This window comes from Leucoraja erinacea, chromosome 23, assembly GCF_028641065.1.
Source record: "Leucoraja erinacea ecotype New England chromosome 23, Leri_hhj_1, whole genome shotgun sequence".
Classification (NCBI taxonomy): domain Eukaryota; kingdom Metazoa; phylum Chordata; class Chondrichthyes; order Rajiformes; family Rajidae; genus Leucoraja; species Leucoraja erinaceus.
The window spans coordinates 6,046,815-6,060,853 of record NC_073399.1 but is presented as its reverse complement, the minus strand read 5'-3'; positions in this window follow the sequence as shown (position 1 = coordinate 6,060,853).

The following is a 14,039-nucleotide window of genomic DNA, read 5'->3' as shown; positions in this document are numbered from 1 at the left end:
AAAGTGTTTAGCAACCGGGAGATCATGTAGGCCTAGGCAGATTGAACGGTGGTGGGGAACTTGGCAGCTCACAACCCATTGGTATGAATATTGACTAACTTCAAGTAACACTTGCTTTCTCTCTCACTGAGACCAGCTTGATTCAATTTCAGACATTTTCCCAAGAAAGGCGATGAAATGTTTAAGAAGGAACTGCAGATGCTGGAAAATCGAAGGCACACAAAATTGCTGGAGAAACTCAGCGGGTGCAGCAGCATCTATGGAGCGAAGGAAATAGGCAACGTTTCGGGCCGAAACCCTAAGGTGATGAAATCATTGGTTAAGGAAGGTATTTGGTGGCAGAGCCAAAAGACACAGGATTCAGTCTTCTCTTTAGTTTGTGGGAGAAACTTTCTCTCCACCTGACATGAAAAATTGGGGTCATTATTTGCACAACAGGAAACGTTCAGCAGAGTTTAGTGGACATAATCTAAATCATGATAGAATAACAAAAAATGACAGCAGAATGGTCACGCACAGACTTAATGTGATTTATAATAGATGTGAGGAAACCAATCTTAAAAGCAAGTGAATTACTGTGATCTGTGGAGCATGGTGGAAGGAGATGCAACTGCAATTTCTTGACTGAAATGATTTTGATCAAACATTATAGCCGAACTTTACTATGGGATGAGTGATGATAGCTAGCAGTGGAAGCCCAACATTCCTGTCCACATTCAAGTTCGTTAATATCTGTATCATTTTGTAAATGAACAGACATCAATTTGAATTATCCTGATATTACACATTTCAGTGCTCATAAGAGTTGAAAGGGGATTATTGAGCTTTGAGAAAACACCCAGTGAGTGAGATTAATTTGATCATTATGAATGAGCTGATGAAGGTGTGATGAGCTACATGAATGCACCCAGTGCTGCATCAGTCCCAAATACCAATTTTGCAGCAAAAACACTGAAGGAGCTAAAGAAAGGAAATGAATCAGTGCAAGAGTGTAAAAAGTTTCTATGCATTCAGAACAATGCACCAAAATGTTGCTTGTCACATAGACAGAATAGATCTGTGCCAATGGATCAAGATGTAAGGAATTAATTATGAACTTATTCTAAAGATCTCCCAAAGCACAATTGTTCACAAGTTTACAATCAGCTTGCTCTGCACAGATTACTTTGTGTGTTTTTCAAAACACTGCAAAACTCCAAAACTCTTCAAGTTTGCTTCATTGGGTGTGCAGTGTTTTGGAACAAGCCAAAATCTTGAAAGATGCTCGATAAATGCAATACTTTCTCCAGAAGTGAGAACTGCTCTCAAGATCACTCTCAAAGTTCTGATATCCAAAGACAATCCTTTTTATAAAGCCATCTGATTTTGACAAGAGTATAACAGAATTATGTTTCTTGTTGTACATTGACTTCAAACAGCAGCAAGAATTTTATTGATTTGTTCTCCCCGAGCATAATATTTTTCCATTTTTCACAAACTCCTTTTTTCCAAGCAATGATGTATTTTGCTCCATTTTTCTATTTCTTTTGGTCCAAACTCGAGATGGATGACCTAGATGTAGCTCTTATTGTTTTGTCACCAACAAATACTTGCGAAAGTTCAAGGTGCCAGGAGTAGTGATTTGTCACCGTGTCTGTGGGAAGTGCTTGTGTTCTGCACTAACAGGAGATTGATCATGTACTGAATCACAGCTTAAACTTAACATTGAACTTCACAACACAGCTTTTTTATTCGGCAACCAAAATGATCATGCACTATGCACACCACAGGATGAAATCACTGTTTAAAAAGTAAAGACAAAATAAGACATCTACAGTAGACACAAAATGCTGGAGTAACTCAGCGGGTCAGGCAGCACCTCTGGAGAGAAGCGATGGGTGACATTTCGGGTGAAGACCCTTCTTCAGTCTGAACTCGAAATGTCACTCATCCCTTCTCTCCAGAGATGCTGCCTGACCCGCTGAGTTACCCCAGCATTTTGTGACGACCTTCGATTTAAACCAGCACCTGCAGTTCTTCCCTGGACAAGACATCTACAGTGGCAGCTAGCTATCTGCATTGCTGGTGGATGTGTTAATGTTTATTTACTATTCTAGGTTCCTTTCTAAATGTAAAGGATTATTTGAATTTGCAAAGAACATTTTTTAAATTAGCTGAAGACTTGGCAGATGGATTACAGAATTTACCGCGTCCAAAATGTTCAAAAGCCATTGAAGTAACTTTGAATCCAGGCAAGTGACATACAGGAGGAAATGCAACGTCCAGTTCAGACAAAGTAAAGTCCCACCAACAGGAATACAATATTGAGCAGATCATCTGTCTTAGAATGATTGAATGAGGGTTGTGACAGCAAGATAGCTACTCTGATCTTCGTCAAGAGGTATCATGGGCGCACGTACATTCACCAGAGGGAGCAGATTGCGCCTTGGTGTTATGTCTCCTCTGAATGACGACACCATTTGCTTTATCCCACTGTAGGAATATGTTATTCTTTGGACCTCAAGCCTCTGAAGTGGATCTTTAGAAAGTTAGGCATCGTCACTCTGGAGATCTAAAAGAATCACAAACTAAAATGGCTGCGAACTGTATCACGATTTATAAAAAAGTGTGACCAGATCCCGCTGAGCCACCACAGACAAGGAGTTGAAGGTAGACACAGGGGGGGGGTCAACCTTCAACTTCAGAGCCAAACAAAAAACACAGAGTGCTGGAGGAACTCAGCGGGCACCCGCGGAGGGAACATATCACTTATCAGGAGCCGCCATGGGCCAGGACTCCCCCCCCACCCCGCCAAATAAAGAAAGGAACTGCAGATGCAGCTGTCACCGCAAAATGTCTAAGAAGGAACTGCAGATGCTGGATAATCGAAGGTAGACAAAAATGCTGGAGAAACTCAGCGAGTGAGACAGCATCTATGGAGCGAAGGAAATAGCCAACGTTTCCAGCTGGGTCTGAAGAATGGTTTCAATCCGAAACGTTGCCTATTTCCTTCGCTCCATAGATGCTGCCTCACCCGCTGAGTTTCTCCAGCATTTTTGTCTACAGCAAAACGTCAATGATTCAGGGAATGCCGAGGCAACAGGGTGAGGTAGAAGGAATGAGAGAGCTAGAGAGAGACGAGACGGGGAGCGGGAGAGAGAGCGAGAGAGAGAGAGGGAGGGAGAGAGCGAAAGACAGAGAGACACAACGTGGGTCGGTAGGTAAATTGAATGACTAACCTGCACACCAAGAAGCTCACCAAGAAGAAGCCCTCAGTCATGATGGTGAGTTTTAAGAAATTCTCAATGTGTCATCAATGCATCGATCTAGATTCCTCAGTAAATGTAATTGTGTTTTGGACAAGTATTAATAACGCTGCGTGAATTGTATTCAAAGGAACGCAGATTCATTAATACTTGTTCAAAACACAATTACATTTACTGCGGAATGTGGATCGATGCATTGATGACACATTGTATAACTACTTGTTAACTACTGGCTGTTAACAAGTGCTAGTAACAAGTAACAGTAGTAATTAACAAATCGTTTGTGTCTGATGGCCGTGCAGCGGTTGTTATCCATGTTCGTTTCGTAAAATAATCCACATGGCAAATGTTTTGTTTTTAATCTTTATTTAACAAAACAAATTTGTATTTCCGTATGAAATACGGAAAATTAACGCCGGGACCCCCTTAGGCACAGGGCTCAATTGGGAAAATCGGCTAAAGGCCGGCCCTGGTCCTGCTGGCAGAAATTCCTATGCAACATTTTCTGCTGCACAGGCAGAATGTGTTAGTCTTCTGAGCATCCAAGTAATGTTCCTGCTAAGTTCACTTTGCCAAGGAAGACGCAATGGGATACGCACTTGGCAGAAGCAGAATTTATGAGGATGAATCCTCAAAAAAGCTGTACAGGTGTAATTTGACCAGAGGATTAATAACACATGAAGCAGGGATAAATAGTGAACTTTATTTATAAGTTACATATTTATTACAGTGGACCTTTAGAAGGAACAACTGATAAAATCACTACCCCAAAAAAGTACTTAAATATTAAGACATTTATTGATGAATAAATATGATAAGGTCAAAGCAATGAAATTAAATCACCAAGGCAGCACATCTGTTATGGCTTAATCAGGATGATTGAAATTTACAAGTAATTCAGTTGCTCAAGTGATTATTTAAATGTACATTACCTATAAATGTGGATTGAAAAATACATACTTGTTGGAAATACAAACTATTGCTTTTAGTCAAATTCATAGAACACATTCCCATTTGAAAGATTAAACGGCCTATTCATATTTCAAATAAAATGCTCTAAAAGAGAAACGCCCAAATATTTATCTTACCTGTTTTTTCAGATGCTGAAGATTTCCAGGATTCACTCATTCCGTTCATATTTACAATATTTGCATTTTGATTTTTGCAGAAACTCTATATGATCAACATACAGACTATTAATACTTAGCCGACCTCTATTTTTGAGTGGAATTTGAAATGTGAGTGAAGCTGGAACAGATTCCACAGCTCATCTGAAGTTTAGCAAATATGGTGTCATTAGTGCGGTGAGAAATATTAGAATTGCTCTTTCCATAAGTTACTTTCCATGTGCAAGGAGAGAGCTTTGCTGCCTCCTGTGGTTACATCTTTAAAATTACAAGAAAGCAAATGCCAGTGTGTGTAAATGAAGCAATATCTGGTCCATCATTCAAAATATTATGGCTGTTTTGTGAATCACTTTCCTACGGTAATCGCACAAAGGAGGGCGGGTCGATAGTTGGGGGAGGGGGGGGCTACAAAATAGAAGGTCGGGTCAGGATGTTGAAATGGGGGAAGTTTACAATCAGCTGGGGATGGGACCATGCATCACTATTGGCAAGACTAAGTGAGGAAATCAATTGGGTCAGGAGGCAGTGGTGTGACAAAAAAAAATACATCTCTATAAAGGAGGATATAGGGGGCAAGGGGTAGGTAAAAATCTTAAAGGGCACATGCCTGTAAAAATACACCTGCACTGGACTCCGTGATCATAAACACACCAGTGACCTGCATGGAGGCATGCCTCACCGGCCTTTTGAATGCCTGCTGGTGCCTTTTGGATGTTAAACCTATGAAGTACATGTGAAAATGAATTTTATGCATTGTATTTGACACCATTGGGATGAATGGTGAACATGCATGACAAACCCTGGCTTTTTTTCTCATTTGATTCTCATCAAGTCTAAAGAGTAATTACTTGATCACATGCAACAATTAGATTTATAATTTATTTAACTATATATGTTTTTTTTTTGCATATGAGTGGCATATGAACGTTGTTTTAGGCTAAGAACTTGATCAACTCCTAACAAGCTGACGCCTGGTCAGCAAATGTTTAATCTCACAGAAAGACACAATGAACCCTCTAACTTGCTTTATTACGTTTTCAAAGTATCCAATGGATCACCTGCTACTTGATAAAGTCACTTATGTGTGGAACTAGAGCCAAATGCCTAGAAATTACGTTACTTTACACTGAGGTATATGCAAATTAGTTTCAATTTTAGCCAGACTGAATCACACCTTTTACTTAAATCACCCTCGTTAGACCACATTTGGACTATGCAGTTGCAGCATGGGATCCATACACAAATAGAAACATTTCTTCCATCGAACGTGTCCAAAGACAGGCAGCTCGATTTGTTACTAACACCTATGAGAGAGAAGCGAGTGTCACCAAACTTCTGAATTCACTAGGGTGGAACCCTCTCCAAGACAGACGTGAAGCTCACCATTTGACCTGTTTTTACAAAATGTGAAATAGTCAGCTCGACATAGATTACTAAACCTACACCAAACCCAAACCTATTAGGAGCAGACGAGGGCATTCGATCCAATTTGAGATACCAGTTACCAAGACAGATGTGTACAGCAAATCATTCTTCCCCCCCCACAAATAAAGCATGGAATAGTCTTCACCCTACCATAGTTACCCAATCAGACGCAACTAAATTTAAGGTAGCTCTTCTTCTCCAATAATCCTTTTTTGCTTAAGTCCACCCTCCGCCACTTCCAGTTTAAATTCCATTTGGAATATTTTGGAGGACCAAGAAACAAGAACCAAGAATCCATAGAATTGGACTGGGACATTCTCAGTTCTCACCAGCATGGCAGCAGCTCACTCATCACCATTCACATAACGGATATTTCTACCTCAAAGTTCTGAACCAGGAGCGAAAATGTTAGTTTATTGATTTTCCACTGTATTGAACCATGAAGCAGTTGCAAAGGACCAAACACTCCTCTGCAACTTCTATTTCTAAGGTTCTTGCACAAACGGACATCCACTCTATTGCAACGTTAAATAAAAGCAGTAGTGGGCAGCAAAGCTCTCTCATGCGACAGTGAAAGTACATGAGAGGAAGGTGGCAATTGTGGCCAGACTCCTGGTGGGTCAGGTGATTGTCCTCATCCTGCTGCACCAAACCATCCTCTTGTTGACTCAGATGTCCATGTGCCTCTGATGAAATTTGGGAGAGCACTCCCTTTTCCTTGCACTCTTTCTCTCCTGCATGCCAACAACAGTGCCAAATTCATTTTCAGGGTCTGAGTTCCCCTGGAAGATCAACATTTATTGCCCATCCGTACTTGGTGCAGAGGAGGTAGTGATAGGTCTCCTTCTTGAACTATTTCAGCCCTCCTGGTACCTGACAGTGTTGCTGGCGGGCAGTTCAAGGATTTGAACCCAGCAATAATACTCATTTGCAAGTCAGGAAGGCGTGTGATTTGGAGGGGATCTTGCTTGTGGGAGTATTACCATGCAGCCACTGCTCGTACCAATCTTGATGATGGAGGTCACAAGTTTTGGAGGTGCTGTTGGAGAACCTTTGGAGGTTAACATATTGCATTGGTAAACTGGTACACAATGCAGCATTGTGTGCTGGAGGTAGAGGGGTTGAATGTTTATAGTGGCTGAATGAGAGACAAGTAGACATCCAGGCAGCTGGAGTGTTTCTTATTAACACAAGACGTGTCTTGTAGATGATGGAAAAGAGGAGAGTCACACTATAGGATAACCAACCACTATCCTACTCTTGATTATATTCTGTCCTAGCACCGAGCCTTGCGGTACCCCACTAATCACTGCCTGCCATTCTGAAAGGGACCCTTTAATCCCTACTCTTTGCTTTCTGTCTGCCAAGCAATTTTCTATCCATGTCAGTACACTACCCCCAATACCATGTGCTCTAATTATGCCCACTGATCTCCTATGTGGGACCTTATCAAATGTTTTCTGAAAGTCCAGGTACATCTACATCCACTGGCGCTCCCTGGTCCATTTTCCTGGTTACATTCTCAAAAAATTCCAGAAGATTAGTCAAGCATGATTTCCCCTTTGTAAATCCATGCTGACTCGGACCAATCCTGTTACTGCTATCCAAATTTGCCGCTATTTCATCTATTATAATTGACTCCAGCATCTTCCCCACCACCGATGTCAGGCTAATTGGTCTATAAGGACGACAGATGGCGCAATGGGCTAAGTGTTCGGCTGGCGACCGGAAGGTAGCCGGTTCGAATCCCGCTTGGAGTGCATACTGTCGTTGTGTCCTTGGGGCAAGACACTTCACCCACCTTTGCCTGTGTGTAAATGTAATGTAATTATGTGAAGCACTTTGGGGTCAATGCAAGTTGACTAAAAATGTGCTATATAAATAAGATTATTATTATTATTATTATTATTATAATTCTCTGTTTTCTCTCCATGTCCTTTCTTAAAAAGTGGGATAACATTAGCTACCCTCCAATCTACAGGAACTGATCCTGAATCTATAAAGCAATAGAAAATGATCACCAATGCATCCACGACTTCTAAACACTTGCTTATGTGCCCTGGGATGCAGACCATCAGGCCCTGGGGGTTTATCAGCCTTCAGTCCCATCAGTCTACCCAACACCATTTCCTGCCTGATGTGAATTTCCTTTAGTTCCTCCGTCACCCTAGGTCCTCTGTCCACTAGTACATCTAGGATTGTGTTTGTGTGTTCCTTAGTGAAGACAGATGCAAAGTACCAGTTCAACTCGTCTGCCATTTCCTTGTTCCCATTATAAATTCTTCTGTTTCTGTCTTCAAGGTGGCATTTGTCTTAACTATATTTTTTCCTCTTCACATACCTAAAGAAGCTTTCATTATCCTTTATATTCTTGGTTAGCTTGCCTTCGTACCTTATCTTTTCTACCTATAATGCCTTTTAAGTTATCTTCTGTTGCTCTTTAAAAGTTTCCCAATCCTCTGTCTTCCAGCTCATCTTTGCTATGTTATACATCTCTTTTATTTTTATACTATCCTTGGCTTCCCTTGTCAGCCATGGTACCCTTTTATTCCCCTTAGAATTGTTCTTCCTCTTTGGAATGAACTGATCCTGCACCTTCTCTATTGTTCCCAGAAATACCTGCCATTGTTTTTCCACTGTCATCCATGCTTGTGTCTCTTTCCATTCAACTTTGGCCAGCTCCTCCCTCAAGCCTCCATAGTCACCTTTGTCAACAGTAATACTAACACTTCTGCTTTTCCCACTCCCTCTCAAATTGTAGATTAAAACTTATCATATTATTGTCACTGTCTCCTAATGGCTCCTTTACCTTGAGTTCCCTTATCAAACCCAGTTCATTACACAGCACTAAATTCAGAATTGCCTTCTCCCTGGTAGGATCCAGAACAAGCTGCTCTAAGAATTCACCTCTGAGGCACTCCACAAACTCCCTTTCTTGAGGTCTGGTACCAACCTGATTTTCCCAGTCTACCTGCCTGTTGAAATCTCCCATATCCACCATAGCATTATCTTTGCTACATGCCAATTTTAACTCTTGATTTAACTTGCACCCTATATCCAGGCTACTGTTTGGGGGGGCTGTAGATAACTCCCATTAGGGTATTTTTACCCTTACAATTCCTCAGTTCTATCCATACTGACACCACATCTCCTGATTCTGTCACCCCTTGCAAGTGACTGAATTTCATTCCTCACCAAGAGCTACCTCACCCCTCTGCCCACCTGTCTGTCTTTTTGATAGGAAGTATACCCCTGAATATTGTTCCCAGTCCTCACCCTCTTGTAGCTGTGTCTCTGTAATTCCCACAACATCATACTTGCCAATTTCTAACTTAGCCTCAAGCTCATCCACTTTACTTCTTATACTTTGCGCTTTCATATACAACACATTAACTTCGCTATTCACCTCCCCTCTCACATTATTGGCCCTGACCTTACTTTCTTATCCCTTCTTAAACTTTCCTTCCCATTAATTTGGGAGTCTTTTGTAATTTTCCCTGTACTCACTTCCCCTTTATCTCCATCAATGTACTCCCAATTTGTCAACCCCTCCCCCACAGTTTAAACCCACACGTGTAGCACTAGCAAACCTGCCTGTCAAAATGTTGGTCCCAGTTAAGGTATAACCCGTCCCTTTGTATAGGTCACCCGTACACCAGAAAAGATCCCAGTGGTCTATAAATCTAAATCCCTGCTCCCTGCACCAGCCCCTCAGCCACATATTCAGATCCCCTATCTCCCTGTTCCTGCCCTCACCAGCAAGAGGCATAGGAAGCAATCCAGAGATAACCACCCTAAAGTCCTGCTTTTCAGTTTTCTTCCTAACTCTCTAAACTAACTCCAACAGTACAGAACTTGAGCGCCCTGGAGAGGAAGAGACTACAAAAAGTAATAAACACTGTCCAGTCCATCATCGGCTCTGACCTTCCTTCCATCGAGGGGATTTATCGAAGTCGCTGCCTCAAAAAGGCTGGCAGTATCATCAAAGACCCACACCATCCTGGCCACACACTCATCTCCCTGCTACCTTCAGGTAGAAGGTACAGGAGCCTGAAGACTGCAACGACCAGGTTCAGGAACAGCTACTTCCCCACAGCCATCAGGCTATTAAACCTGGCTCGGACAAAACTCTGAACATTAATAACCCATTATTTGTTATTTGCACTTTATCATTTTATTTATTCATGTGTTTTGTAGTCAATGCCTATTATGTTCTGTGTGCTGAAGCAAAGCAAGAATTTCATTGTCCTATCAGGGGCACATGATAATAAACGAACTTGAACTTGAATTTGAGAATATAATCAGCTAGGTATTGATTGTAGATTATCAGCCATGATCACAATGAATGGCAGTGCTGGCTTGAAGTGCCGAATGGCCTCCTCCTGCACCTATTGTCTATTATCTATTGTCTATTTGTCTGTAATGCCTCTTCTGTAACTTACCTCTCCAGCTCATGCCAGATTGCTGCCGCAGTCTTCTTGCTTGCAGACATGAGTTGCTTTGTTTGCTGAGAAATATAATTGAATATTGCATATTGTGTCATGGTGGTGCAGCAGTAGAGTTGCTACATTATAGAGAATGCAGCAGAGACCTGGGCTTGATCCTGACTACGGGTGCTGTCTGTACGGAGTTTGTACGTTCCCGCCGTGACCTGCGTGGGTTTTCTCCGAGAACGTCGGTTTCCTCCCACACTCCAAAGACGTACAGCTTTGTAGATTAATTGGTTTGGTAAATGTAAAAATTGTCCCTAGTGGGTGTTGGATAATGTTAATAAATGGTACACAAAATTGCTGGAGAAACTCAGCGGGTGCAGCAGCACTGGTAAAATGTTGCCTGCAATTCCTGCCCGCGCTAAGTAACCAGTTCCAGATATGGTTAATTGATTGAGGTGTGCCCACAACCAAAGGGGATTCCATTGAGGTACTGAAGGCTCCATTGTGCTCCTGGCTTCCAGAAGTGGAATAAAGGACCTCTTCCTTTGTTGTACTGTTCTAATTTTTATCTTGGAACTGATGGATTTTGACATTCACCATCCTCAAAGGCTTTTTAAATTGGTTTGAAATGTCATTGATATAGAGAAGTTTAGCATCCATTCAAAAAGATTTGAATTATTGCAAAAATGAAAAGTTGCATAAATATCATGTTTTAAATTTTTATTGCAATTTAAAAAGCTCTTATATGCTAACAAGTATGTAAAACATTAATATAAAATAAACAAGATAAACCACTTACCTTCTTTTACAGAATTATGAAATGATTTCACAGTTTTTATACAAGCTAGCTCTGGTATAAAGCTAGGAGCTACATGTAAATGATGAAACCATAACCCATCACTCACCTTGGCATGATGTTTCTTGCTGCTGGGCACAAATATAGACGCTGAAGCTAAATTGATCAGAGGTACCACCAGCCTCTGGTCTCCTGTTCATTTTGCGTTTTTGCATTTGACTATATGCAATAGACAGCGTCTATATTTGTGCCCAGCAGCAAGAAACATCATGCGCAGACATATTGAACAATGGACAGTAGATAATCCATGATTCTTTAGAGGGCCATTGTCCAAAGGGAGCTCAGTCCCGGCATTGATGTTTTCAAGACATAATGGTATGCAATACAATGTGGAAACTCAGAGTGGTGTTGTTCCCACATGTCACGTTTGGTGGTAGAAGTCAAACATTGGCATGTTCTGTTGCACCCAGGGACATTGCTTCAGTGCATCACCTAGATGTGATATGTTGCATGCAGCCTTGGTGTCTTTGTGTCAGTGGGAATGAAATTTAAGATGATGGACTAGATGACAATCTTATATCTGATTTATCATACGCACTACCTTGCTTCTTAAGTCTTTTTCATGTGTAAGCAACATGTCTGAGGTACTTACTGAATTGTTTTCCGATTGGTTTATTATTTTTGCACTGACATCAATCCTGCTGCATTTAGTAATACCAGGTGGTTTCTCACTAAACTGGCCACCAAGACTGGCCAGATCTGAGTTTGCTTATGTTGGTACCATAGAAAGTACAACAAGAACAGTGATCAAATGGGTCCCATTGTAATTAGTGTTGGATCTGCATCCATCCACACCAATGGAGACTATTCCATCACAAACCTGACTAGTGCCTTGCAGACAGTGAAAGGCTTCAAAAGGCAGAAGGTAAAGTTTCTCATCTGATTTCTAACCTGCTTTTGTACCATCAGCATATTTTGTGGTTGGTCTTGTTCTGGTCAGTGATGATCCCCAGGATATTGATGTTGGAAGAGGGAGTAAATGGATTTCCATCAAACACCATGGCTCAGTCTCGCTAGAGAAGAACATGCAGCTGGATGTTATTTGTCAAGAATCAGTCCCTGTCCTTGCTCATAATGATGAAATATTTCCCTTGAGCAACTGTGAATAGAACTGAAAATTATGTAACGACAAACAAACGCCCAGATAATTGAAGAATGGTCTTTCAATAAGCACAAAGCAAAGGCTGGATCTTGCAGTTGTCCCCTGCAACTCCAATAGCAATATACTCTGACTGCGAAATTGGATCCAATTGAATCATAATACTTTCCTCTCACTTCAGAATATTTCTGCAAGTTAATCCACATTTTTTAGTCCAATGTTGGTTTGATGTCAAACACTGTCACTCTCAAAGATTCTCTGCATGTCGCATGTTGAAGGTATCCGCGATTCTTCTCCTAATCTTGATAAATGGAAAAGCTTCAAAAGATCTGTTTTTCGGTGATTCCGGTCAATTTCAGGCACTTGTTGAATAACATTGAGAGATTTGGCGACATGGAATAAAACGCTCATTCATTAGATATTTTAAATGTGTGAACATCGAACTCATGTGTTAAATATCAACAACCACCAAGACTCGTTTAAACGTGTTATGCTTTGCGAATAATCTTTCAAAGCTTCTCAATAAAATATTTTGTATTTGAAGTTAAATTCTTAAATTTGGTTCCCACTATTCTTTGATGGCGACGTGCCAACACCTTTATTCCTCATAAGGACCGAGTGACAACGCATCCTTAAAAATAACTTAATATATGAACGACGGAGCTGACGGTTTGATGCCGAGACCGTTGTGCACCAAATATAGACGCTGTTTTGCTGCGTTAGCGAAAAGTTGTCTATAAAGATGCACGGGGAACGGCGCCAATTAGCCACAGTCTCAGCTCCGCCGACGTACGTCAGTCACGCAATATCGCTGGTTTTCTCATTAACAAAAAACGCTGTCGCAAGTATTTTGTAATTTAAACATTTGTGCTGTTAACTTAACTTTCATAAAAAGACTTAGAACCGGCCGCGTTATTAATATAGCATGTGGCGTACTGGCAGGCATTTAGCATAAATTGAACCAACAGGTTCGAAAATTATCTGTATAGCAACTTCACAGGTGTAAATGTCTTAACAATACAAGACTAATATTTTCATTGATTTATAGTGGACCTGGTGCGGTAGCCGTTTTCCTTCCGGTGTGGAGAAAACAAGGTACGGACCGGCGCCCCACTATTGTGTTAACGGAGGACCCAACCATTCAATGCAGTCCATATTTACACTCAACATTGGTCATTGAACAATGTATGGAGCAGCCATACGTGTGTGGGAAGGAACTGCAGATACTGCTTTACACTGAAGATAGACACAAGATGATGGAGTAACTCATGGAGCGGGATGGGCAGCTTCTCTGGGGAGAAGGAATGGGTAATCTTTCCGTCACCCGTTCTTTCTCTCCACAGTAGCAGACATTGATATTATGGACCCTCATAACTGGGGGAATAAACCCGGCGGGGACCTTAGGATGTTAATCGCTAGTTGAATCCACCTGTTGCTCAGTTTGTAGGTAGTAGTTGGGAAGAGAACACAACTGGCGTAATGTTTCTGTTATTTGGACGGGGAGCTTTTGAAGAGATTGAATGGCATTATTCCTTAATGGTGAAGGCAAATACGGACAAGCGACATCTTCATCTGTTCTATTTTAATTTAAAGTGTGGGGAAATACACGGTTGGAAACGTATGAAACGCATGAGGCTGCCAGATGTAATTGTTCAGAGATCAAAGATTGCCCACATTCTTGCCCAAACGATTCTTGAAGCTCAAGTCGAATGTGTTTATCGGGCGTTCCGATATAAAGGGTTGAGCGCCAGATTATCGTCACCTATCACATTGAAACACTCGGCACCAATGGATGCCAATCTAAGTGTTAGGAAACTAGGCGTATGTAATGGAAAGGAAGTAAAAGGGATGCGA